The sequence below is a fragment of the Hylobates moloch genome, unplaced genomic scaffold (genome assembly GCF_009828535.3).
Source record: "Hylobates moloch isolate HMO894 unplaced genomic scaffold, HMol_V3 SCAFFOLD_6, whole genome shotgun sequence".
Taxonomy (NCBI): Eukaryota; Metazoa; Chordata; class Mammalia; order Primates; family Hylobatidae; genus Hylobates; species Hylobates moloch.
Window position 1 is genome coordinate 10,371,029 of NW_026652281.1, and position 26,400 is coordinate 10,397,428.

The 26,400-nt window shown below is 41.3% G+C and overlaps 1 long non-coding RNA gene across 2 annotated transcripts in view; it reads right to left on the reverse strand.

Annotated features, from left to right (window-relative positions):
• Nucleotides 1–13,455: 13,455 nt before the first annotated feature.
• The window catches only part of LOC116470320 (uncharacterized), a 37,385-nt gene continuing 24,440 nt past the window's right edge, over nucleotides 13,456–26,400 (reverse strand). The window contains exons 1-4 of one of the 2 annotated variants that reach the window (XR_004248577.2): nucleotides 19,182–19,230; nucleotides 18,012–18,057; nucleotides 17,077–17,316; nucleotides 15,713–16,365 (exon numbers count right to left, since the gene is read on the reverse strand). This is a non-coding gene — a long non-coding RNA (uncharacterized LOC116470320). Of the gene's footprint in view, nucleotides 13,629–15,712; nucleotides 16,366–17,076; nucleotides 17,317–18,011; nucleotides 18,058–19,181; nucleotides 19,231–26,400 lie in introns of those variants that run through there. The other variant, XR_004248576.2, reaches the window with a different exon arrangement.

The window sequence follows — 26,400 nt, forward strand, 5'->3', positions numbered from 1 at the left end:
TCTGATTTTAAAGCCACTCCAGCTTCATCAGACAGTTATTTGCAAACAGAACTGTTGCCTATTTCAAGTGGCAATTCAGAATGTTTTCAAAATGTTTTCCAATGAAATTGGAAAGAAAGAATTATTATTTGATGCTAAGATCACTTTTTTTTCTTAGGTTTAGACAAGAGCCTTAAGAAAACTTAAGAAGATAGGTGAATTGGGATTAGGAGAATGAGAGACTCTCTCTCACTAGTGTTATTGTGTCTTAGTCATTTTTAATGCCCCAGATCTCAGGATCATCATCCATAAAATGAAAAGATCAGATTGGAAGGTCTTAGAGTCTCACTTCAACTCTATCTGATTATATTTCAAATGAGGGTAGTGACAAGATAAAAAGTTACAAGTTGAATAACATAACTTCCATCCACACCATGCTTTCATCCCTTGTGAGGAAGGGTGGATAAAAGTCGAGCCTGGTTAACTCAACATAGGACTCCCACTACTATAAGAAAGAGTGACAAATGTCTATCCGGCTCTTTTGTCCATTTTTTTATTGGATAATTACATTTTTTTCCTATAGAGTTGTTTGAGCTCCTTATATATTCTGGTTATTAATCCCTTGTCAGATGAGCAGTTTGCAAATATTTTTTCCGATTCTGTGGGCTATCTCTTAATTTTGTTGGTTGTTTGCTTTGAAGGGATGGATACCCGATTCTCCATGATGTGTTTGTTTCACATTGCATGCCTGTGTCAAAACACCTCATGTACCCCATAAATATATATATACCTACTATGTACCTATACACATTTAAAAAAATTAAAACAAAAAAGAGCTTGTAAAAAATGAGTGAGAGGTGCAGGAGATGAAGAGGGAGAAGAGCTGTCTCTAGTTTGAAAGCACTAGGCTGGAGCTAGAAGGCTTGAATTTGAGTTTTGAGGTCCCCTTAACTCTTTCTATCAGCTTTGGTTGCTTCATCCATCAAAAGGGGATCTATCACCTCCATCCTCCTTGTCTTGAAATGGAGGCGGTGCTATGAGCATTAAATGATGTAACAGACCCGAGAGAGTTAAACCAAAAATGATAATCAATTGTACACATGTTAAGCATTATCACATTTATTAAGCTACAAGCTCCACTGACTATTTATGCCAGAGTTTACCACGGTGGGGTTTTTTTTTTTTTTGGTAGATATTTGCTGAATGAAATAATAAGCATATTTATTCCAAAATCCTATCACTATTTGGTGAAGAAGACTATTGGTTGTGATTTGGGGATGAGTTCCTCTGAGGATGGTGAGAAAAAAAACTGCACGTAAGAGTCAACCCTCATGCAGGGGTGGCACCCCATGGTGATTTGGGGAGTATAGTCTTTCAATCCTCCAGAAAGGTGATTCTTCCCAAGCTACCCCCAATAAACATGCTAGCTATGTAAAACCAGTGTGCTTGTTATGCAAGCACTGCTTCTTGGTTTTTCTATGCTTCTACAATAATAGCTATATGAGCCCCGAGTTGCTCCTGCAAAATTCTGAAGCTGCCAGTCCTCAAAGGGTAGTAGTCCCCTTCCTATTACTCAGTGATGGATCAAGGAGCCTGCCATGAAATCTTCCTGGTATTCTTTCAAGAAAGTAGAGATGGGGGTATATAGTGGAGGCCCCCTAGGATCTGAACTGAAGAAGCTCTGTGATAAGAAACAGAAGGGTGAGGAACTCCTCATTCACCTATAAGGTTGAAGTCAAAACTCTAGGGGCATTCTCTTGACTTAAACAGTACTTCCGCCTTATGCTGGGCAGCCTGTAGCATTCTTTTTGTGGCTATTGTCCTAGATAGCGGGGAGGAATTATTTTGAGTGTAAGGAAGGAGGTGGCATCACACAGATACCACCAGACCAGAACTCCTATTTCATAAAAGGCTTGGGCGTTCCCTGAGGGAGCTCCCTCTGGACTGTGATCTTGTGTGAGGAGAGACCTCACTTCCTCATCATGGTAAAGACCCAAGAGCAAAGCCAAAGAAGAGGAAATGACTGTGGGTCATATTCAGAGTGGAGTACAAAAAAACAAGCTGCCCTTACCCAAAATGCTACACATTCCAAAGACAAACACTGTGTTGTACCTTTTTAGAACTTTAGTTTAAAACCGCACTTGTTTTGCTGTTGAAAGACTAATTACATGGTGACCAGAAGGCATTTCTGTGCCTACTTCTTTGAGACTTGGTCCAATCCAGCTAAGAAATGAAATAATATTTGTCACCGTCGTGTTCACAAGAGAATACCTCCTTTGAGTGCTTGGTGCAAGCCAGGCCGTTATAGGTACTTTACTGGCATTGTCAATGAGCCTTGCAACAATCCTGAAAAGTAGATATCACTATATCGTTTTACAGATGAGAAAACTGAGGCTTATTTTGAAACACGGTTTCTCAGCCTTAGCATGACTAATATTCTAGGCTGGTTAATTCTTCCTGTTGGAGGCTGTGTTCATTGTAGGATGTTTAGCAGCATTCCTGGCCTCCATCCAAGACTCTGGGAATGAATTTCTACTTTTGCTGTTGATGTAAACACCAACCATTTTGTATAAAAATTACAGTTTAATAAAGATATTAAACAAAGAAGCAAACAAACAAACAAAAAGTCACTAACCAGGTAGCACTCTTGATCTTTGACAGACAAAGAGGGTTGCATCTAAATTGTGTTGAAAAAATGTAGCAATCAGCATTACATAATTAACCCACTGACCAGTTTTTTTTTGTAAATTTTGAGCCAAATTTTGCCTTATTATGTTAGTCTCTTGCTGAGATTTATATACTTAAACACTTAAAGAGAATCTCAAATACTACAGTGATCATTTTCATCAAATTCTAAGAATTCGTCCAGTCTGATTCTGCTGTGATAATGTTAACAGTATATCTTTTAAGAGTTCCAAGCATGAATTATTTGCAACAGAAGTTTGATGGTAATAGCACACATTATACATTAGTTCTTAAAGCTGAATAATGCAAGGCTTGTACACTACGGGTCGATAGAATTTGGATTTCTTCAAATCATTTTCCCTTTGCTCTCCCACTAAGCAGACGGGCCTTCTGTGAGGTCAGTCCACTGCTGTGACAGCAGGTTAGTGCCCTTACCTTCAGCAATGCAAAAGAAACAGTGATACACCCTTATTTCAAGATCATGCCTTCTGTGTTCCAGGCACCACCCCCAGAGCTCCAGAGAATAGTTAGCAATTAATTGATGAGAGTTGGTTTTCCAGACACGTTAGAACATGTGTTCCTATTGCTGCATGGGTAGGAAGAGTTGAAGTGGAAAAGAGGATGTCAGATAACACTCTCTTTGCCTAAAGAAAAGAAAAGCAAAAATATACCAGGGCAGTAAGGCTGAGAGGGTGATAGTCACTTCTGGAGTTCCCCCAAATGATCATGACTTTCCCGCCCTTTAATTTTTACGTATTTTCCCTCCTTCTCTGTCCACCTCTGCATCATCTTACTCTCCATCTACATTAACAGACTTTTCCCTTGGGCTTCCAACAGGTTTTTTTCACTGCTAAATGCCTAGCACCTGGAATAGTACCCAATATATAGTAAGTGCTCAGTAAATACTTTGGAATGACCTGAATGTATATATCTTAGATATGATGAAAGGTCTGTAAGTTGATACAACATGTCTCCACTTCTGCATTAGAAGAATGATGACATCCATTTCCCCAAAGAAGGATTGGAGTGGTTCAGTTGGATATTGCTTTCTCCTCTGGACCAAGCCCTATACCAGGTCATCCCATATGCCACTGGCTTGTCCATAGCTTGGGCACCTTGGGATGAGGGGCTCTGCCCTTGTGTAATAATCTGTGTTCTAATGGGTGAGATGCAGGCCATCAAATGGCACCTTCTGCATAAGGACCAACCTTGGGGCATTGTTATATGGACATGACAAGCATTCAGATATTCTGGACACTTCTTTAGAACTCCAACAAATATGTATAAATCATCTATTTTGTGCTCAGCACTGTGCTAGTTGCTACATATGTCATTAGAATAGAAAGAGGGATTTAAAAATGTTTCCTAGCCTGGGTGCAGTGGCTCACGCCTGTAATCCCAGCACTTTGGGAGGCCAAGGTGGGTGGATCATGAGGTCAAGAGATCAAGACCATCCTAGCCAACATGGTGAAACCCCGTCTCTACTAAAAATACAAAAATTAACTGGGTGTGGTGGCACGCACTTGTAGTCCCAGCTACTCAGGAGGCTGAGGCAGGAGAATCGCTTGAACCCGGGAGGCAGAGGTTGCAGTGAGCCAAAAGCACACCACTGCACTCCAGCCTGGGAGACAGAGAGAGAGTCTTTAAAAAAAGTAATAAATAAATAACAAAAAATGTCTCCTAGGCAAGAAGGGAGGATCAGAAAGGAACACAAGGAAACTTTTGGGAGTGACAGATATGTTCATGGTCTTAATTTTGGTCACGGTTCCATGGGTGTATTCAAAAGTCCACACATAAAAGTTGTACCCTTTAAATATATTCAGTTTATTGTACATTAATTACATATTAATTCAGCTGTTAAAAAATGAAATAAAAAAGATGCCTTCCAAAATGGTGAGACCATTGTTTGTTGGGATGAATGCTTTCATACCTCTCCCATTCCATAGTGTTTGTTTGGATGTTGGATGAGAACAACCTTGGTCTGAATTATAACTGGTGGGAAGAATGGGCCAAGTCAAACAGATGCTCTTTAATAAGGAACAATGTGAAACTTCTTTTATTTGTGACTGAAAAGCTAATGACACAAGTATGGGATTGGAGAAAAATGTCTAAATACAGAAAAATACATAGAAGAGAGGGAGAATGTTTAATTGACAGTAAATTCAACAGTGCACTCTGATTGCGAGAAAAGAAAAAAAAAGTCAGAATTTCGGATGCATTACCTAGAAGAAGGAAGGAGATCATTTTGTTCTCTTGGGTTCTGTATTCAGCTGCAAGATTGTTTGTTTCTGGTGGATCACAGATTAATAGGGACATTTGGGTAGAATTTTTAGAGGAGACGAACCAGGATGGTAAAAATGAAAAGATTTAAGATAATGTAGCATGAGGAACAGTGGAAGGAGCTAAGAATGTCTAAACCAGAGAGTGCCTTCAAGGATCTGCCAACTCCTGGGGGAAGAATACTTGGCAGGTGCCAGGTACTCTGTGAACCATACATCACATGGCTTAAATCATTAACCCTGCAAAACAAGCCTGTGAGGGAAAGTGGACTCAGTGTAGTCATCAAATATTTCTGGCTCTTCACCTTCTGCGTCATGTTAGGATTGCAGTTTAAAATCAGGCATAGCTGAGTAACTTTCTTTGGCCAGGAAATGTGAGTGCACAATTTCTGGGTGAAGTGCTATCAATACAGAGTCACCATTACCGAGATGGCTAAGTGAAGGTAACAGAGGTCAGGGCCTCACCCTAGCCAAACTAATTTAAGACTTTTCTTCTTCGTCACTTTGCAAGCCAGGGATCCCTTGACAGTAATCCTCCACCTAGGCCTCACTCAGCTAGTGCTGGCATGTCCCCAATTGCCTGTGTTATAACTTGTACCCACCTTCAGTGGTTCCTGTGCTCTTGTACCACACCCAAGAAGAATGAGGATAAGCTGGACATTGAAAGGTGAGGAAGGCACAGAAGAATTTTATTGAACAACAAAAAGAGCTTTTGGTGGAGAGGGGACATGTTGGGGCTGGCCCCCCTACCCGAAGATGGGAAAGTTCCCCTGTGTGGCTAGATCCAGAGCCTTTCATGGACTCAGAATGGGGGGGGCATGCTGACCGGTTTGTGAATATGCAGAAAAGGTTAAAGCAAAGACCACTCAAAGGTGGGCATGACAGTATAGAAAACCAATTAGAAAAGGTTAGATGTATATGAAATAGGTGAATGGTGGGCTCCAATCAGAGAAAAGCACATCAGACAGGAAGACAAGTTCTCAATCCAGTCCAAGGATTTAAGTTGGAGCTTGGCTTTCAGGCTGTAAACTGTCTTTGGCTTGGAGATGGAGTTTCACGGGGAAGCTGCCCCTATCTGCCTAGGCATTTGGCTGCCTCCTATCGCTATCAAAACTACAAAGATCAGGTGTTATTTAAATTGGTCATTTAAGAGCTACTAACAGTTGCGATTGTCTGTTACTGCAGCAGAACAAAGCCCACCATGATTGACAACTGATTGTAACTTATATCTTCATATTTTGAGTGAGTAAGTAACTTGCCTAAAACCTGACATTTGTTATTCCGCATTTGTTAACCCTGGGTGGGATTGATTGGTTGGCAGGTGACACTATAATGACCACAACCAAGTAGGATTTAACAAGTGTATTCTATTACTTGCAAAAAGTTTAGAGGACACTGTGAACGTTCCCAAAGCAGCACCTCCCCCAGCAAAGGTGAAAACAGGGCTTTTATTCAGCAGGTTAACTGAGTCATTGTATGCAGAGATAGGGTAAAGGCAGCATGCATGCTGTTGTAGATCATGCTTCTACACACATTGCATGAATAGAAAATGGTGAATAAGCTCTTCTCTGAGCAGGGTTTTTAGTGTGGCAGTGAGAAGAGTTGGCCAAAATTCATCTCCACTTCTGGATTCAACCAATTTTTGTTTTTTCCAAGGCTAAGCTTCTTCTTGGAAGTTTCTAAAACAACAACAACAACTCAGGGTGTAACAGTTACAAGTAGATACTTTTGCACAGTGCATTCCCAAAAACTCAGAGACCCTGGGTTACACATTCAGTCTGTGATGAGAATTCCCATGAATCAAGCTCCAAACTGCATGCACTTCATCGAAGGCTTCATTTAATCAGTAGTCCTGAGTGTAGAAGAAGGAGCAAAACCAGAAGTTAGAAGAGGCCCAATTTTTGGTTCAATGTTAAGAGATCACTTTCTTAACAACTGCAGTTATCTGAAACAGAAAAGGCTGATTGGAAGGTCTGTATCTTTCCATCCCTGGATGTGTTGAAGAAGCTTTCTAGCTTCTTTTCTGCGATGTGGTGGTGAAAATCGAAGCATTGATAAGGTTTTTGGGCTGAAAGCCTTTTTAGTTTCCTTCCAGCCCTGATGTCCTAGAAGACTGTACCTCTTAAATGGGAGAGATTCCCAGAGGGCATTTCATAAACAGGTGCTGACTGCAATAAAACATTCCAACTAGAGAGGAGAGAAAGGCAGCTCTCTGCAGCATCTAAGTAACTGGTAAATTGAATCAATGCTGATTTCCCATACACCCTACATAAGTTCAGCAGAACCCAGCTGAGTCCTCAAATATTAATTGTCAGGAATGACTTGTCTGCTCTAAGTGGTGATGCATAGCTTTGGGTCCATCTTTATTCCGTAAGATCTCCCACAAGCAAAGTACATTTGTTTCTTTTTTTTTCCCCTGACCCCCCCCCCACCCCGCCCCTGCCTCACACACACACTACCCCTCCTCATGCCAGTTTAATAAATGTCAATTTTTTTTGTGACAGGCAATTCTCTCTGCATTTTAGATTCCATATTCTTTTGGTGGGATACTAAGACCCATGCTCCCCCAGACTAAAACTCTTAGCTACATAAATCATAGAGCAAGGGGATTTTTATGCAAAATAAAGCACTTTCCATGCTTTTTCCCTTGCAATGGTTATATGATTTTCCCCTGAAACCGAACAATGTATGTTTCATAAACAGATCTCTCTCTCTGTAAGCAAACCTTGGAAATGGATTGTTTGGTTTGCATTTTGTTTCCCAGTGTTGCAGCAACCAGAAGCCAGTTCTCATAGACACACCACAAAGAGGAGGAATGAGAAGTGCTGCAAGTCATCAAAGAGCCCATCCTTTACTTAGGGACTTGCTGTCTCTGAATGGCATATTGCTTATTATAACTCGGATCATAAGACAGTCAGAGAGTATTGAAAAGGGTCCATTTCTAATCCTGGGGTGGGGGGTAGTTCTCAAATTATTGGTGAGAAAAATAGCAGGAAAAATGTGTATTTTAACATCTGAAAGTTCATAGCATTTCTAAGCAGATGTTTATTTTTAATAACCTCACGTCATTTTTGAGAAAAACTAAGGAAGTTTGACATTTGAGAGGTATTACCAATCTCTGCAGAAGGTACCAAACTATAAGAAGTCTGTGGCATTCTTCACATAGTAGCACGTGTTAGATACACAGTCTGTTGAACAAAAAAGACAATGGGTATCCCTTTGAAAGAAATGATACATTTAATACCACGGTTGCAGGTGGTGTTCAATAGCAAAATACTTCTAAAAGGTATTTATCCTCCATTTCAGAGAACACCTGTGGTGCAGAAGTCCCCTCCCACTGTCAGAGATGGAGATGTAGATTACATCTCCTGGCTGTCTGACTTAGCACGGCCAACGGCCATGTGAGAGCCAGGGCTCCATGCCCAACTTCTGTAAAGAGACTAAGTCATTTGATTCCCAGGACAAAGGAGCTCCAACAGAGTGGACACAGCCCAGCAGGGAAATCCTGACATCACACAAAACAGAGACAACCTCATTATTCTGGAATGTGAGGGGTTTAAAGGATAGCAGAGTTGAAATATGCCTTTGTACTTTACCTAAATCTGAACTAAGCCTATGAGTTTTCAAGTATCACTGAGAATATGGTAAATAATCTCATCGCCTGCAGTATGTGAAACATTTTATGTGAATCACAGGTTGGTTCATTTGAAAGGATCCTCTACGTCTCAGGAAGGTAAAATAGCCCCTTGGCTTCAGACCCTGGAGCTCTGAATGTCAGACCTCTTGAACTCAAATTGCACTTCTCCTACATGTTACCTACAAGATAACTTTACAACAAAATGCTTCCCTGAACCTCAGTTAATTCATCTGTAAAATAGAATAAGAATGGATGATTGTCAGAATGTACACAATTCTTATCTGATAGTATACATATTATCGTCATACCATCAACACTCTCATCAGTGCAAAAATAGATTTCCTAAATATTTTGACTGGCCATCCTTTGCTATTGCAGTGACACTAAGTTGAGAACTCATACACATTCAAAATTACAAAATTTTAGACGTGGGAATAAAAAGCATCCAGGGTTTAAAGCCTGAGTTCTAGAGTGCTCTACATGCAAATGCATTAGAATGTGTTTTGACACGGATGTTAATTTTAATGCCTGTAATTGAGTAAAAGACCAAAAAGCAGGGCAACCAATGTATATGGCAAGTCCAATCCCTGGCACACAGCATGGTTAGCATGGCTTTGCCTTTCCATCAACTCAAAGCCAAGTGCCTGTGCTTGACAAGCCTTTGAGAATGTAGGGAGGGATTCCAGGACCAAGACATGCTGTCCGGTTGTTCTTGATAAAGGGTCTCTTGGAATGGGGTGTAACTCTAGCATCTGCTATCTGAACCCTCCTCATTCCTTGTGCCATGCTTCAGCTACATCTGGCCATAACATTCAGGCTACTTTCCCTTCACTTCCTGGACTACAAGCTTTTAGTTGCAGCTGAAGGGTCTAGGCATCTTTCTCATCCCCGGTGTACAGAACACGAGCAATATATGGGCGTGAGTGTCAATCGTTAGGTGCGTAATGGATGAATGAATAATGAAACATTGCCTTTCCCTATTGTTGAACACAGCAAGCCATATTACCTGTGTTGACTTAATTATGTCTTTTTAGGCAGCACCTATATGCTGGTTTTACTTGGTGTCATATCCTCAGGCTGAACACAGTGCCTGGCCCATGCTGGATGCTTAATAAACGTTCCTGTTGTGAATGAATGAAGGAGTGAATAAATGAGTAAACCATGGACTGGCTCAACAAATATTTAATGTTCTAGGCTAAATAAAACATTTGCCATCTGATGACTTGGGTAACTTTGCGTATATGCATCAGCTCATTAAGTATATGGCAAAGAATCAGTCATTAAGCTTGTCTTGTTATAAAATATGATTTGAGGGCTGCAATAAACCCAGAATTATGCATGCATGAAATAAAACTTTGGTTGCAGGCTTTCTGTAGCAATTCCATTCATCTAAGTTCCATCCTGACTTGAATGTCCTTCTTTCAAAGCCTGTTTTGATTGTTTGTTTGTTTGTTTGTTTTGTTTTTTCCATTCCCCATCTCAGGGGCAGACCTGTAAATGCCAGTATGCGTTTTTCGTAAACTCTTTCTCACAAAAATATAAAAATAAAGGATGATTGGGTGTGTGATTCTTTTCAAAGACACAATTCATGCTTTATTTTATAAAGCAGAGAATGTACAAAGGGCTTATCAAACACAAATGTCAGGACATCCCAAGTGTTGGCAAAGATGTGAGAAGAACCGTCATACATTACTGCTAAGAATATAAAACGGTAAAACTACCTTAGAAATCTGTTTGTAGTTTCTATTAAAACGAACCTTACAACTGCACTATAACCCGGCAATTCTATTCATAGGAATACACGCCCACATATTTGCATAAGTCCAAAAATACATACATAAGAATGGTTTATAAATGACTTATTTATCTTGGCCAAAACATAAATAGATGCAGTGTCTCCAGTCAATGGAATATCATATAGCAATTAAAAAGAACAAACTACTGGTACAACAGTATTGTCCATGTATAACTTAGTCTGGAAGAATCCCACAGATATTTTGTTGAGTTAAAGATGGCGTGAACCCGGGAGGCGGAGCTTACAGTGGGCCGAGATTGTGCCACTGCACTACAGCCTGGGCGACACAGCGAGACTCCGTCTCAAAAAAAAAAAAAAGAAAGCAGACAAAAAGAGTGTGTGTGTATGTGCGTGTGTCTCTGTATATATATATATACACACATATATACTTACATATATATGTGTGTATATATATATACATATATACACTTAAATATATATGTGTATATATACACACATATATATATACTTATATATACACATATATATGTAAGTATATATATATACTTATATATACACATATATATGTAAGTATATATATATATATATACACTCTGTTTTATATATATACACACATATAAAACATTCAAAGACAGGCAAAACAAATCGATGATGATGGACATTTGAATAGTGGTAGAGGGAAGAGTACAGTGGTGGAGGGAGGCACATGGTAGCCCTCTAGAGAGTGGAAATGTTTTCTATCTTGCTCTCAGGGGTATGTACATGGGTAACCTGTCTCATTAAGCTGTATACTTCAGATTAGCACAGTTTATGTACACCTGGCTACAGGTATATTACTCCTCATTTAAAAAACTAAATACATAATGGCACCTGGACCAGTGGCTCACACCTGAAACCCCAGCACTTTGGGAAGCTGATGCAGGTGAACTGCTTGAGGTCAGGAGTTCAAGATCAGCCTGGCCAACATGGCAAAACCCCATCTCTACTAAAAATATGAAAATTAGCTGGATGTGATGGTGCGCGCCTGTGATCCCAGCTACTCCAAAGGCTGGGGCAGGAGAATCCCTTGAACCTGGGAGGTAGAGGTTGCAGTGAGCCGAGATCACACCACTGCACTCCAGCCTGGGTGAATAAATAAATAAATAATGGCAACAAATGTCAGGATACTCTCGCTATACCAAAATTCCTTAATTTCTTCATTCATAACTTCAATCTTCTTCTTGGTTCAATTTAAATAACAACAAATGGACTTGGTTAGATTTCCTAGGTGTTACGTTAACAAAATCAGTTCAGCTACCCTTCGGAGTAGCTGGGATCACAGGTGCGCACAATCACATCCAGCTAATTTTCATATTTTTAGTAGAGATGGGGTTTTGCCATGTTGGCCAGGCTGATCCTGAACTCCTGACCTCAAGCAGTTCACCTGCATCAGCTTCCCAAAGTGCTGGGGTTACAGGTGTGAGCCACTGGTCCAGGTGGCATTATGTATTTAGTTTTTTAAACGAGGAGTAATATACCTATAGCCAGGTGTACATAAATCTGAATTAGCATAGGCGTATGCTAATCTGAAGTATACAGCTTAACGACACAGGTTACCCATGTACATACCCCTGAGAGCAAGATAGAAAACATTTCCACTCTCTAGAGGGCTACCATGTGCCTCCCTCCACCACTGTACTCTTCCCTCTACCAGGTAACATGGACCTGTTACTGCAAAGGACAGTTTTCATATGCTGCATGTAGCTTCGACCCAGTAGCCATGTGAGCTGGGTTGGTATTCTGGCTTTGCTGTATACTATCTACAGGACCTTGGGCATGTCACCTTACCCCATTCAACTCTCAGTCCATTTATCTAGGAAGTGAGAGTAATATCAGTATAATCTCATAGGGATGAAATGAGAAAATATATGTGAAAGTGGTTAGCTCAGTGCTTGGCACAGAATAAAGGTTGCCTAGCCATGGTATCGAGAGAATTAATACCAGTGTTTGTGTTAGCATAAAGAGCAATTGCAAAGGTAGTAACAGAATTACTAGAGTCACATTGACCTGTGCAGACCATAACCTAGATAGCTGTGTTTTGAGCTACAGAGATCACAGTGAGGGAAATATAAGTGCTGGTAGTTCTAATGATATTGTGGCCATATCACGTCAGAATGGAAACCTCCATTCTGGCTGGGAAAAAGGGGAATGTGGCCTGTAAGATATTTGCTCCTGGATCTGGAACGGCCTATACTTAAGGTAGGGCATTTATCCATGTTCCTGGTGTCACCAAACCCCAAAATAAAGCCAGATGTGCCGTGCTCCTGCCTGCACCCCTGCCTGTGGTTCAGTGGGCAGACGGATCACATAATTCTCCACAATGATTTTCCCCTAGTGGCTGCCACAGGACAGTGTGTGATTGCTGTGTAGAAAAGGAAACCAGGGGTTAAACCTTAGTGGAACCCATGTCTGGTTAGATCATTTACGTTCGTAATTACTTTCCGTCACCACAATGGAGTGTGTCTGGTTGTTCATTATGGGAAAAGTGATTTGCTGTGGTGTCCACATGGAGAAGGCTGTATGACTCATAGGTTGGGGCCCAGATCAGGGAAAGCCAAGTCCTGGATAGGGCTGATTCAGCCTGAGATGTTGCCACTTTTCCTGACAAAGCTTTAACACTCAGAGGTAAGAAAGGTGTGCACTCAATTAGCATGTAGAAGATAGCTGGATGATTCTCCCAGCAAGTCGTACCCTTACCAATAGCAATGGAAGCTGCCTTTTGTGTAGTACTCACTATATGACAAGCACTTATGTGCAGTGTGGCATGATGACCTCACATGGTCATCTATTCTGTCTGTCTAGGCACAATTCATCCCCACTTTAAAGATGATGAATGGAGGATTATAGGAATGAAGTCAAGCTTGCAGGCAACAGAGCCAGATGTTAAACTCTGTCATGCGGGATTCTCAAGTAGGGGCTTTCCAAGAGGACCTGGCTGACTCTTTGAGAGTCTAAACTTTCACTGGCTCTGACTAGGCTCTATACTGAGGCTCTCCTTAAGGATGATCATATTGCTTTACTCAAAGGAACTTTGTCTGTATTGGGCCAGTTATCCTTGTCCTATATATCAGCTCTCAATCTCCAAATGAAATATTACATTTATTCATGAAGGGTTGTAAGTTCATGGCGGCCTCTGGATTTTTCCAAGAAAGTTGACCACACAAAGATAAATCTTTAGGAAAATGCAGACTCAGAATAACTCAGCTTTTACAGGTGAAATCTAACACACACATTTATAGATTCCTGGAAGATCCTAAGATGAAAAGAAGAGATACGAAACCCTACCTTGGCACCACTGAAACACAAGCTCACATCTCAATGCACTAAAGTACCATAATGGTTTGACACTAAGACAGTATCCAAAAGCTTTGACAATAGAGCCCAATAAATAAAAGTAGTTACAATTGGCTCTGATGCCTAGTATACAAGAAGTGTTCAGTGAAGTATAGTAATTGTTTGTCATTCTGTAAAAGATAGATAGGTATTAGCTTTTATCTTCTGCAGGTGAGCCAAGAGCCTTCTTAAAATAATTCAGCTTCCAAACAAGACTCTAATCCCCAAGAGAGTACCACACACCATTTTGCCTGGAGGGTAGATTCCACCTTTGCCCACAGGCATCAAGTTCTCCTGGACCAAGCTGAAACCCATTTCTTCTACAGAATCATGGGAGCAATGTGTCTTCCAACCAGAGGATAGAATCAAGCTCTTGGTAATGATATGGAAGACTGGAGGAAAAAAACAAATGCACAAGCATTTGGATGAGAGAAACTTATGCCTAACCTGCAATGGAATTTATTTATTCCCATCCACTCTGGGGCTTCTAGGAGCCACAGTGGCTGGCTGGTGTAGGGATATTCTCCACCAAGCCATCTCCAGGGACCTCAGACATGCACTCACAGAAACAAGTTGCATGTACACAGAGGGTGCTATGGTGGCCTGAGATTGTAGCAACTGTGCATTGAGAGACACTAGAAGTCGAAAAAATGGCAGGCAGGGGTGTGTTGCAGTCACATGTCCCAGATTCACATCTGCTTAGAATATTTTTAGCTCAACACATTTCTTGTCACTTAAACTGGGCATGAGCTGTCACATACATTTCAGATAGGGCCAGACTTGACTCTGTTTCCTATTTTTCAGCAGCTAAAGGCCCATACTTCAGAACTCATTTGGGTGATTATAGGAACGATGAAGTCATGACAATTTCATCATCGGGAAGGCCTGCCATGTCTTGTAAGTGATTTGATATTTACATAGATCGGGCTTGGAAAATAATAAACTCTCAGGAAAGATATGGACACACCTCCCTAAGGCACAGAGAAGAAAATGCTAATTGCAAGTAAGAAACCAAAGTAATGTGTCCCCAAAGTTGCTCTGTGGAAGCCCAAATGTAGCTACCTTTCGTGAAAAGATAATGGATGCCTATCATAGCATCTTTTTAGAGATCCTCAAACTACATCCGCAAACAAAAGGCTCTGAGGTCCAGGAGTTACAAAACCTTCATGGCAGGATTTCCTACAAGCCTTTGCTCATGAAAACATTTTTTTGTCCAAAGAACACCTATTACCTGGAATGACTTCTAGGAAATGCTGGCCGAGAAAATGGCTTGTGTTGTTGCAGATGTTGAGAAAAACATTTTCTCCTAATTTGCAAGTCCTTAGAGATGCCTCCCAAACAAAAGTCCTGCTGAATAGATTCTATCTGGCAATAATTAGTTCACACTGATTTTCAGAGAAAGAACCAAGAGGCTGGAGTTAAATCACACTCAAAAATAAAAGAGATCCCACTTCTGGGTATATCCCAAAGGAATTGAAATCAGTATATCAAAGAGATAGCTGCACATTAATGTTCATTGCAGCATTATTCACATTAGCTGAGACATGGAATCAACCTAAGTGCCCATCAACAAATAAATGGATAAAAGATATGTGGTCTATATAAACAAAGGAATACTATCAGCCTTTTAGAAACAACAAATTCTGTAATTTGCAATAACATGGATGAACTTGGAGGATATTATGCTAAGTGAAATAAGCTAGGTAAAGAAAGACAAATACTGCATAATCCCACTTGTATGTGGAATCTAAGAAAATTGAGTCCAAAGAAGCAGAAAGTAGAATGTTGGTGACCAGAGACTGGGGAGGGGTGTGGGTGGGGAAAAGGGAGATATTGATCAATGGGTACAAAGTTTCAGTTAGACAAGAGGAATAAGCTTTAGTGATCTATTGCACAGAATGGTGACTATTATTTTTAAAAATGCATTGTATGTTTCAAAATTGCTAAAAGGATAGATTTTCAATGTTTTACCAAACAAAAAAATACATATGTGAGGTGCCAGACTTGGTAATGAGACTCATTTAATTATTTCACAAGGTAGCCATATCAAAATATCATATCATACCTTATACATACATACAATTAGCATTTGTAAATTAAATTTTAAAAATAAATGAATGCTTAAAATATGAAAGAGAAGTTCTGAACTTTATTGTGATTGCCATTCAAGTTGCTATCTCAGAAAGGAAGTCAAAACTCCAGGTAGAAGGCCAGCTGCGACCTTCAGAAAGTTCTAAGCAGGACCTTGGTCATTGATCGTGGTTCAAAAGTTGGAACAATAAGTTTCAAAGTCCTTTTTCCTTTCTTAACTTCTGTGTAACCTCTAACAACTTCCTTAACCTCCTCAGCCCCCCCCATCCTGACCTTTAAAATGAGAAAAATACAGTAATACCAGCAGCGCCTACTTGTTTGATTCTTATGTGGTTAAAAGGACGCAACAGATGGAGAGCCCTGAGCCTGTTGTTAGCATCCATCCAATCCATGGTAGCTATTAGGACAATTGGCCATTTGTGTTACTCTCCAGTGTTCCCATAGCAAGCTGCACTGAAACCCTTTAAATGGTGAAACTCCATTATTTTTTTGCAGGGCAATGAAGAAGGTGGCAGCCAGACTGAAGGGGAGAGGGGCTGCAAGACATGGAGTTGCTGGTGGCGACCCTGGAGAGGAAAGGAACATGGCCAAGAGGTTGGGATTTGTACTAGATCAAGAAGGAAGAACCCAGAAGCAGCCCCAAGGCTTCACAGCTACATAAGAAAAAAAAAGGGGGCCAGGCACGATGCCTCATGCCTGTAATCCAGAACTTTGGGAGGCTGAAGCGGGTGGATCACGAGGTCAGGAGTTCAAGAGCAGCATGACCAACACAGTGAAACCCTGTCTCCACTGAGAATACAAAAATTGGCCAGGCATGGTGGTGCACGCCTGTAATCCCAGCTACTCGGGAGGCTGAGGCAGGAGAATCCAGGAGGCGGAGGTTGCAGTGGGCAGAGATCATGCCACTTTACTCCATTCTGCGTGACAGAGTGAGACTCCAACTCAAAAAAAAAAAAAAAAAACGTGACTGTTGCCAAAACCAACTTGTAAAACATCACCATGAAATGTCACCAAGCTACCTACGAGATGCTGGGCATACCTTCGGGGGAAGGAAGAAACAGCTATACAACTTTGGTTTGCTTCATTTTTGTCTTGCATTTCTAGTTCAGGTTTGGTTTTGGTTTTCTGTTATTGTTGTTTTGCATTCCAAAAAAAATAAAAAAATAAAAAAAATTGCTATCATCTGGGCCTACAGGTTTTTCAAGAATATGTAGCCTGCTCATTACTTACATTACATGGGGCCTGGGCATGCAAGCCTGAATGAAAGGAGTACTCACCCCTGCTCAGAGTCCCCGGGCGGTGCTCAGATGGGCACTTGGGGGGTAGGTCAGGGCTTCACTTGTGTGTGAGTTTTCCAGGCTGCTGTAACAAATGATGAGAAACTGGGTGCCTTTAAACAAGAGATGGAACCAAAGTGTCAAGACTCTGTGCTCCCACTGAAGCCTCCAGGGGAGAATCCACCCTGGCCTCCTTCAGCTTCTGGTGCTTCTGGCCTCCTTCACCTTCAGGCAGCACCACTCAAGAACACTATGAAAATAGTACTATGAGACCCATTTTACAAATAAGGAAATTAGAGTCCATACTGATTGAGCAATTTGTAAAAAATGTGCATAGATGTTTAATGGTGAGAGTGGAATTTGAATCCACGCCTGAGTGGCTTTAAAGTTCGTACCCTTAAGCACTAACTAGTTCAGCTGTTCTCAAACATAAATATGCATAATAATAGCTTACGGGAATTGATTCAACATAGGTTTCCAGCCTGAGGATTTGGAATCACTGGTATGGACTGGAGCCTGAGAATGTTCATTTTAGCAAGGAAGGTGATCTTGGCGTGATTCTTAAGAATTACACTCTGTACAGAAAGTTACACTCCATGCTAAGCTCACGCCCAAAGTATGGCGACCAGCTGTCTTAGTTTGCACACAGAAAGTCTCTCATGCCAGGGAAACTTGGATAGCTGTTCACCCCACAGGCCTCACTCAAGCCTACACAAACCACTTTTAGCACAATGCCTGGCACATGGTGGACGCTTGAAAAATATTTGGGGAATGAATTAAGGAAGGAAGGAATATAGCTCCCAGTGGAAGCCTAGCGTTGACTGGCTTGGCTTCCCTGCAGCAAGAGATTTGAGGAAAACTTCAAAGGCTAACTCAGAGGGACAGCTTCGCCTGCTGCCCTGAGGAGCTGGTCACAGCCCTGGAAAAAGTGGTACCTCATCATGTTCCCATTTGTGCTGACGTGTGCAGGCGACACTTGTCCTTAATGCAAAAAGAAAGGAGAAGAAGGCCAGAGTAAATCTCTTCTGTCATGATTACTCTTCCTGCCTTTTCACTGTGCTTTCTCTAAACCCTCAACGCCCCCCTTCCCCTTCTGCAGAGAGACCTGTCTACTGAGGAGTGGGAGGTGAGGGAGTGACCCTGGCGTTGGGAGACCGAATTCCGTTCACGCTCTGCCTCTGACCCATTGGTGCTTCTTCTTGGCAAATCAGTGAACTTGTTGGGACCTGAGAAATGGCACTGAAAAGCTATGGGGACTGAGCTCCTGTGGTATGTGCATGTGGACAGGACTATGCTAAACCAGCAAGGCTCAGATAATAAAATGCAGTTCTCTTAAACATCCATTCATTCATCATTCTCCTATGCAATGGGTGGCTTGAAGGCCCTATTCAGAGCTAAGGCCAGCACTAGGCTTTTGGAATCTTACTAATTCAGAACTTTTGATCCTCGAGGAAGACTAGCATGTAACAGATAATCACATAGACCAGGTTACATAATTATAATCATTACATCATGACATGACGTGTGCTACAAAAAAAAAAAAAAAAAAAAAAAAGAGTTTCATCAGACCACATAATATGGGGACCTGACCCAGTCTTGTGGCTTATGGAAGATTTCCCTGAGGAAATAACATTAAGGTGAGGTCACACGTTGAGTTGGAGTTCACCAGGTGAAGAAAGGGTGGAATGGCATTCTAAGATAAGGGAACAGCAGGCGCAAACATGTTGTTACAAGGGATAGCAAAGTTTTTCAATCCATCCATTTTTTTCTCTTTCCCCTCTTGCTCCCTCTCTCCCTCCTTGTCTTTTTCTCTCCTTCTCCTCCATATCATTCTAACATCTTTCTCATTTTACTTCTAATGTAATCAATATACATTCATCTGCTTGCTGTTGGTGTTGTTAAATAGATGTTACTGCTGGATCCCCAATTGGCATAAATGCTGTGGTGGACTTCCCTTCCAAATTTCCATCTCTAAGCAATCCCCAAGATAAACACTGGCATTCAGTGGTGTGAAAGAAAATACGAGGCCACAAAAAAAACTCCTCATTCCATTGAGTTTTGCATTACATTGCAAATCACTCAAAAACACGATTTCTGGTACTGACCTTGCACCAGCTTCCGAGGTGTCTTGGGCTGCTGGTGGATCCTGAGGTCTTCAGGTGGGCAAGGCAGCCACAGTTGAGTTGGTTCAGCTTGCAGATTTGCTAAAGAGCTTGGAAGACATTTCCCCGGGAGTAGAAACAAGTGGCATCCTTCCAGGAGAAACAGAACTCTTTTCACATCGTTCACTCTGATTTGTGCTGCATTAAAATAAACCTTCAGTGTCAGCTTCTGGTGCGAGCCTTAGGACTCTTCTAAATGTATCGTCTTCACAAAGACGTTTTTGGTGTTAATCAACAGAGTGCCATGGATTTGACGCTCTGGTATTGGAGTACAGGTTTTGCAGCTATTTATTTACTGAGAGGGAAACAGAACAGTGGTTTCATTTGCCACTCCTAAATTTATTGTCAGTCCTTCTGTGTGGTGTAAAATTGTTAGTCGTCTTCAACAGCTCTCAGAAATAAGCATTCCAAATATATTCCCCTACTGTACAAAGATGTGCTGATGCCACTCCTTGCAATTCTGCCAGAGAGGATGGGAAATAGTAGATGTAACTGGTAGGAAATGAATCTTGGGAAGAAAACAAAAACCTAGGACTTTTGCAAAGGCTATGAAACAGCAGGAATCGCAAAGGTGCTTCCTGGCTCAGCCTACTTAAAAATGCCCAGGTTAATCACTACAGGCATAAAAGAGAAGAGAAGGAGCGTTCCCATATTAACACAGTGGGAAACGGCAAGAGGATGAACTTTCTGTGTAAGATGGTCCCAACCAATGATCAACCAATGGGCCTACCAGCTCTTCCATCTACATCCACTATCTGGCAACTCATACATTTCTCTCTTCTCTGCCAAAAGAAAGAAAAATGGTCTGATATTGTCCAGAGAATTAGAATTGTGTAAACTCAAGCAATCTGGAAGTCCCCAAACCTTTCTGCCTGAGGGAGAAACTTCCCCAAAACAAACAGGAAGTGGAACAGGGATTTGCAACTATTTTACCACCCAAGTCAAAGGTGTGCTGGAGCACGAGTGCCCCAGGTCACGGGAGCTGATTGGAAAGATCTCTTCCCAACTCAGCATTCAGTAACCTCTTCATGGCAGCGTGAAATCAGCCATGATTACCAATCAGGACTAAGCTAATTTATCAGCACACTTCTGCCTAACATCTACAGTTACCCACTTCCTACCCCTAGATTGTATATCTATTTATTCATTCATTTAATTCATATATATTGAGCCCTTATTATATGCCAGCCCTCTGGAATAGGAAATCCAGTCCCCATTTTATACATGTAAAAGCTGAAGTTCAGAGAAGTGAGTTGACTTGTCCAGAAACAGTTAGTGCCAGCCCTCTCCCGGGCACTAGGAATACAGGATGAAAAAGACAGATTAGATCGCTGCCTACATGGAGTTTAGATACCGTCCCCTTTAAAATCTGTATTTATTATATAATTATTCATTTATTTTTCATTTTTAAGAAATGGCATGAAGGCATGTAAAAACTGTCCAGGGGAACTTCCGATCAGTTGAAAGACGCAATGTGGTCACAATGAACTAAAGTTCTGTCACAAAAAGTAAAGGCATTTTTTATGACTTTGTAGGTGTTGAAGATGTCTAAGTGTGTGTCTGATTTTCGTTCATATTGCCAGTCACCAAAAAGAGTCATAGATAAGTCCTCGGGGTAGAATTCCCAGTTCCCACTTTATACGTGTGAAATGGGAGCGGTTACACCTTTAAGAAGTGGGAAGCGCCAATATCACATCTTTAGGAAGTGGAATAGGAATAGTGATCGACACCAGAGACCCCCAAAATGAGGCTACATATTCCCAGGTGCTTTGTAAATAAAAGAGTGCTTTAAATTGTCACCACCGATTGCCATAATTATTAGCGGCTGGCATTGTTATTACTACCACCTACAAGCATAAGGTCTTCTAATACCAAACCTGATCCTGAGCTTAGCTTTCTAGAAGAAAGAACCAATGTTAAATTTTTAGGTGTTGTTGCCTCCATAGCAGCCCTCCATAGAATTTCCTGGAGTGGTAGGGAGGGGATGGGGGAGAAGGGGGGTTAGACAGCCAGGATTTTCTAAGGGCCAATGCTCTGCAGTGTCTGAGATGATAAGCAGACGGAGATTCCATTAGCTCCACTGATTCAACATTGGGCTTTAGCCAACAGCAGACCCATCACGAGACCCCGGGCCAAAGATGAGCAACAGCTGCTAGAAACCGACGCTTCTCTCCCCATCCACACAGTAAACCACTCTTCCTAGTGAAACAAAATGTTCTCATTTAAAATTATTTATTTATTTTTTTAAAGAAAGCCATGAGAGGCATTAAAGTTGTGCTGAAGCTGGTTGTGTTCAAAACTCCACAAATGATAACAAATGTTTTTATTTTGTTTCATTTTATTTTCCAAACCATACGGATGTGCCAGCTCAATGCATCACCGTTTGTTTATGCCAGAGCAGCTGTCGGCACCCTGATAATGCTATATAGCATCACTCAAGTGCAAATTGCCAAAGCAATGGAAATCATCTCACAAATTGAAAAAAAATACAAATGAAAATAAAACTCCACTTCAAATAAGATTCCAACTGTAAACTTCTGCAAGAAAGAGGGTCGGATGGGGGGAGGGGTGTGGAATCCTATAAGTAGTCTTAAAATTCAGTATTGTTTTAACCAGGATAAAGTGTGACTCGTCTGGTTAATCACAACTAGTATTTGACCTTTAGAAAGGTACAATTTATGTTTCATGGCCAAGTGCAATTTCGTGTTTTCTTGTTTTAATTATAACACTATGATTCAGAAGTCAGCCACAAGAACAGAGTTTGGAAACTTGATTCCCTATAGGTTTTAGGCACTTTTTATGTATTTATTTGTTTTGACCATGAAAAAGTAACCACTCATGACAGGGGTAAACAGCCAAAGACACACATCTCCGCCTGGTGTCCTAGAATCACCCGAAACCTTTATTAAAGTCAGTTCACATGCCCAGCCCCTACGTCCTACATAGATGGGAGTAAGTTAAGCAGAGGATTACACTACAAAGAAAAGTCCTCCAGCTGGAAGGAAGCGAGCTCTGAAAGAACACATAGAACGTTGTGCTTCTGTTTGGCCTCTGTGAGCCAGAATTCTACCTGCTGGAACTTCTTTTATTGTCAATATTTCATGCTTTCACGCTGCAAACAGCTAGAAAGAAAGAGGAAGATAAGTCATAGGCACAGCCCTCCAACGCAGGAAGCACTATGCATGATCTCAGTCCATCCCTGACTTCAGCAAGGTAGGCAAGATTATGCCCATTTTACAGATGCAGGAATGGAGGCCTGGAGTGGAGAAGTCACTTGTCCAGGGTTGTTGTGAGTTGAACTGTGTCACTCAAAATATGTGTTGAAGTCCTAATCACTAATACCTGTGAATGTGAACTTATTTGGAAATAGGGTCTTCGCAGATATAATTATGACCCTAGTTAAGATAAGATTGTACTGGAATAACGTGGGCCCTCAACCCAACGTGGCTGGTGTCCTTATAAGAAAAGGAGAAGAGACACACACACAGAGGCAAATGTCATGAGAGATACGGACACGTACAGAAAGAAGAAGACAGAAGGACACATGTGAACACCATGTGACAATAGAGGCAGAGGTTGGAGCAATGTGTCTAGAAGCCAAGGAAAGCCAAAGATTGTTAGCAACCACCAGAAGCTAAGAGAAAGGCAGGAATCAGACCCTCCTCTAGAGTCCTCAGTGAGACTGAGGCCCTGCCGGCACCTTGATTTCAGACTTCTGGCCTCTAAGCTGTGAGAGAATAAATTCCTGCTGTTTTAAGCCACCTCATTGGTGGTAATTTGTTATGGCAGCCCTAGGAGATTAATACAAAGGTTAATATGGTTCAGACATCTTACAATGGCCGGATATCTTTTACTCAAAATGAGACAGAGAAACACACTCGGCTAGGAGCAGTGGCTCACACCTGTGATCTTAACACTTTAGTAGGCCGAGGCAGGAGAACCGCTTGAGCCCAGGAGTTCAAGACCAGTCTGGGCAGCATAGTGAGACCCAGCCTCTACAATTTTTTTTAATCAGCTGGACATGGTGGTACACTACTATAGTCCCAGCTACTCAGGAGGCTGAGGCAGAAGGACACTTTGAGCTTAGAAGTTTGAGGCTGCTGTGAGCCATGATCCAACCGCTGCACTCCAGCCTGAACGACAGAGTGTGACCCTGTCTCGAATAAATAAATAAATAAATAAATAAATAAATAAAGAGAGAGAAGCAATTTCTATGCAGAAATTTTGGTGTATTTCAAAGAATTTCAAAGATAAAGGAGAAATATATGACAGGGAATGGGAGAATTAGGGAGCATTCTCCATAGCTGTATTCATGACTCAGTATTGAATGCCTTCTCCATGCCACATGTCTCACCAGGTGTTGAAGATTCAGAGCTGAGTCCATGGGCCCTGCCTTGGAGAGCTTAGCATTCGGTCTATAAGGCTGGGTAGTACTGGAAATGCCAGTGATGGATTTTATAATGCAGCGAGGCACTCGAGGCATTCTCACTAGAGAACTCACCTTTGCATTAGACTTAAAAGGATGAACAAGATAGTGCATGATGGAGAAGGCATAGAAAATTGCCAAGCAGATGGAGCTCTTTGAGCAAAGGCCTAAAAAGCAGAAGTTTGCCGGGTTAGTAACAAAAGAAAACCAAATTACAGAATTCCGAGCTAAGTTTGAATTTCAGATAAATAATGAGTTTTTTTTTTAGTATAAATATTTGTTATGCAATAGTTGGGACATGACTTATACTAAAACAGTATTCATTGTTTATCTGAAGTTCAAATTTAATTTGGCATGCTATATTTTCTCTGGCAATCTGATTGAAGCATGAACAGGAGAATTGTGCCCAGAGAACCATTAAGGCTTCCATATAACAGGGGCAAAGAACAAAATTGAGCAAAGGGCTGGCAGGAAAATAATCTGAAACAGCAGGGGGAGACCAGGTCTTGAAAGGGTTTCCATGCCATGCTATGGTAGTGGAGAGACAACATTGTGGTTAAGAACCCGAACTCTGGTGCCAGAATGCTTGGGTTTGAACATCGCCTTCACTGTTTACTCATGATATAAGTTGGATCCTCAGTTTACCCATCTGAAAATGAGTGATAAAATAGCATCCAATCCACAGCACTGCTGTGGCAAGTAAATGAGTGGGTACATAGTAAGCATTCGGCCATGTTAAACTGCTTTTGTTGACACTGGACACACGCTCATGTATAAAAGCAAGAAAGAAATGCTACTATCCAAATCCAGTTGTTATCAGAAGTTGATAGACAAATATTGAGAGCATATACTGTGTACTTGGGATACAAATGTTTATGATGAATTCTTTGTTCTCCAGAGGTATGCATGTGTTTGGATACAAATTACCTAGAATATCAACAATGACAGTAGGTTCAACTATTTTTAAAGTACTTGTTGCCAGCTATTATTTGTTGGGCACTTCCTACATACCATCTCCACAGTCAAATGCAGTGGAGTCTATCGACTCTGACAAGCTCTTTACAAAATTATCTGGTTTAATTCTCATAAAAATCCAGTGATGTTGGCATCATTATCCCAAATTTATGGATGAGCTATCTGAGAATAGAGATGGAATCATAACAATAGGAGTTTGGATGCCAAACGTCAGTGCAGGCAGGAGCTGAAGACATCTTCTTCTTAATAGAATGGGGGATGTTTAAGGCAGTATTTGATGGATATGTGGAATTAGATTAGGTGATAGGAAGGGTGGTGATTGAGGAACAACTGCAAGTAAAGATCCCTGGCAGTGATTCACGCACTGGGGTGGTGAGACAGCACTGAGGAGGAAAGTGAATTGATGCAGAAGCCATGTATTAGCAAAGAGAAGCCTGACATCTTCACAGGAGGGCCTGCATTGGCAGGGTGAGTGGTTTTCTGTGGCTCTGGTGATCTGCTGCAGGTTTTACAGAAAGGACAGACAGACAGGATGCCTGAGCTAGTTCTAAATGACAATCTGGAAGGAGGGTGGGAGCCAGAAAAGTCAACCTCTTGCCCAGACTCATCCCTGGCCAACGGCTTGCTCAGGTTGATTTATTTCTCTGGAACCAGTCTAGCCAGTGTGGGAGCTCTGGATGCCCTAGCAGTGAGCCAAACCTGTGGGTGCCCAAGGCCTGATATATCTACTTGCCCTCCTCTCAAGGGACGTGACATCATCCAAGCACCAGAATGGGTCATTTTGATAATGCGCTACCTGGCCTCATTTGGCAAGAAAAATCCTACCAAGGAGAAACTGCACCCCAGTCCGGGGACCTCTGAGTAGTGGGTTTAAGGCATGAAGAACCATTTTGCTCCCATGAGAAATATGTGCGTCTCTTCAAAGGCAAAATGCTTTTAGAGGAGGAGAGTGTTCTTTGAAATCTTAACATTTACTTAGCAAACAAGGTTTACTCCTCATTGCATGTTGCAGTTCAGATTTTTTCCTGGGTTTAAGACTTAAACCAATTACTGTGAACACATAAATCTCCATATTTTTCAACATGTTTACTGAGTGTCTATTTTGTGTTAGTTTATTGAGTATCAATTTTATGTCAGGCACTATGTTCGACTTTCACATACTCTTTCAACATTAGTACATTCTCGCTTAATCCTAATGGCACCAAGTGTTACCCCTATTTTATAGATAAGAAAACTAAGATTCAGAGAAGTTAAGGGACTCATCCATGATTAACTAGCCTGTAAGTGACAGAGCACAGACCTTGAATACAGGTCTCTTGACCCTAACCCTTACCTTTTTATCCACTTTTTATCTTTCCAAAAGATTAAAAGACAAATAACATTCTTTATTTTCTAGATGATGAAAGGAGAGAACCACAGCCTGATTTTTTATTGACTCAGAGAGAAAGAACACCCTCTCAGAACATCCTGCTCTTCTGAACTCTATCAGCTTAGAGCTTCTTCCTGAAATATTCCTATTGCCAAACACACAACACACATACACAAACACACACACACACACACACACAACTGAAGCTATAAAAACATCTTTACTCTTCAAAGGGGTCCCGGAAACAGCTTGAAATCAAAGATGCCAATCTTTTAACACTTTGTCCTAAGAAAATGTCATGGGTAAAAATCATGGCAATGGGTTTCGGGTAGTGAAGTTAACAGGTATCTCTTACTCTACATAGTAATTTCTTTGCTAGAAGTTACATGTAA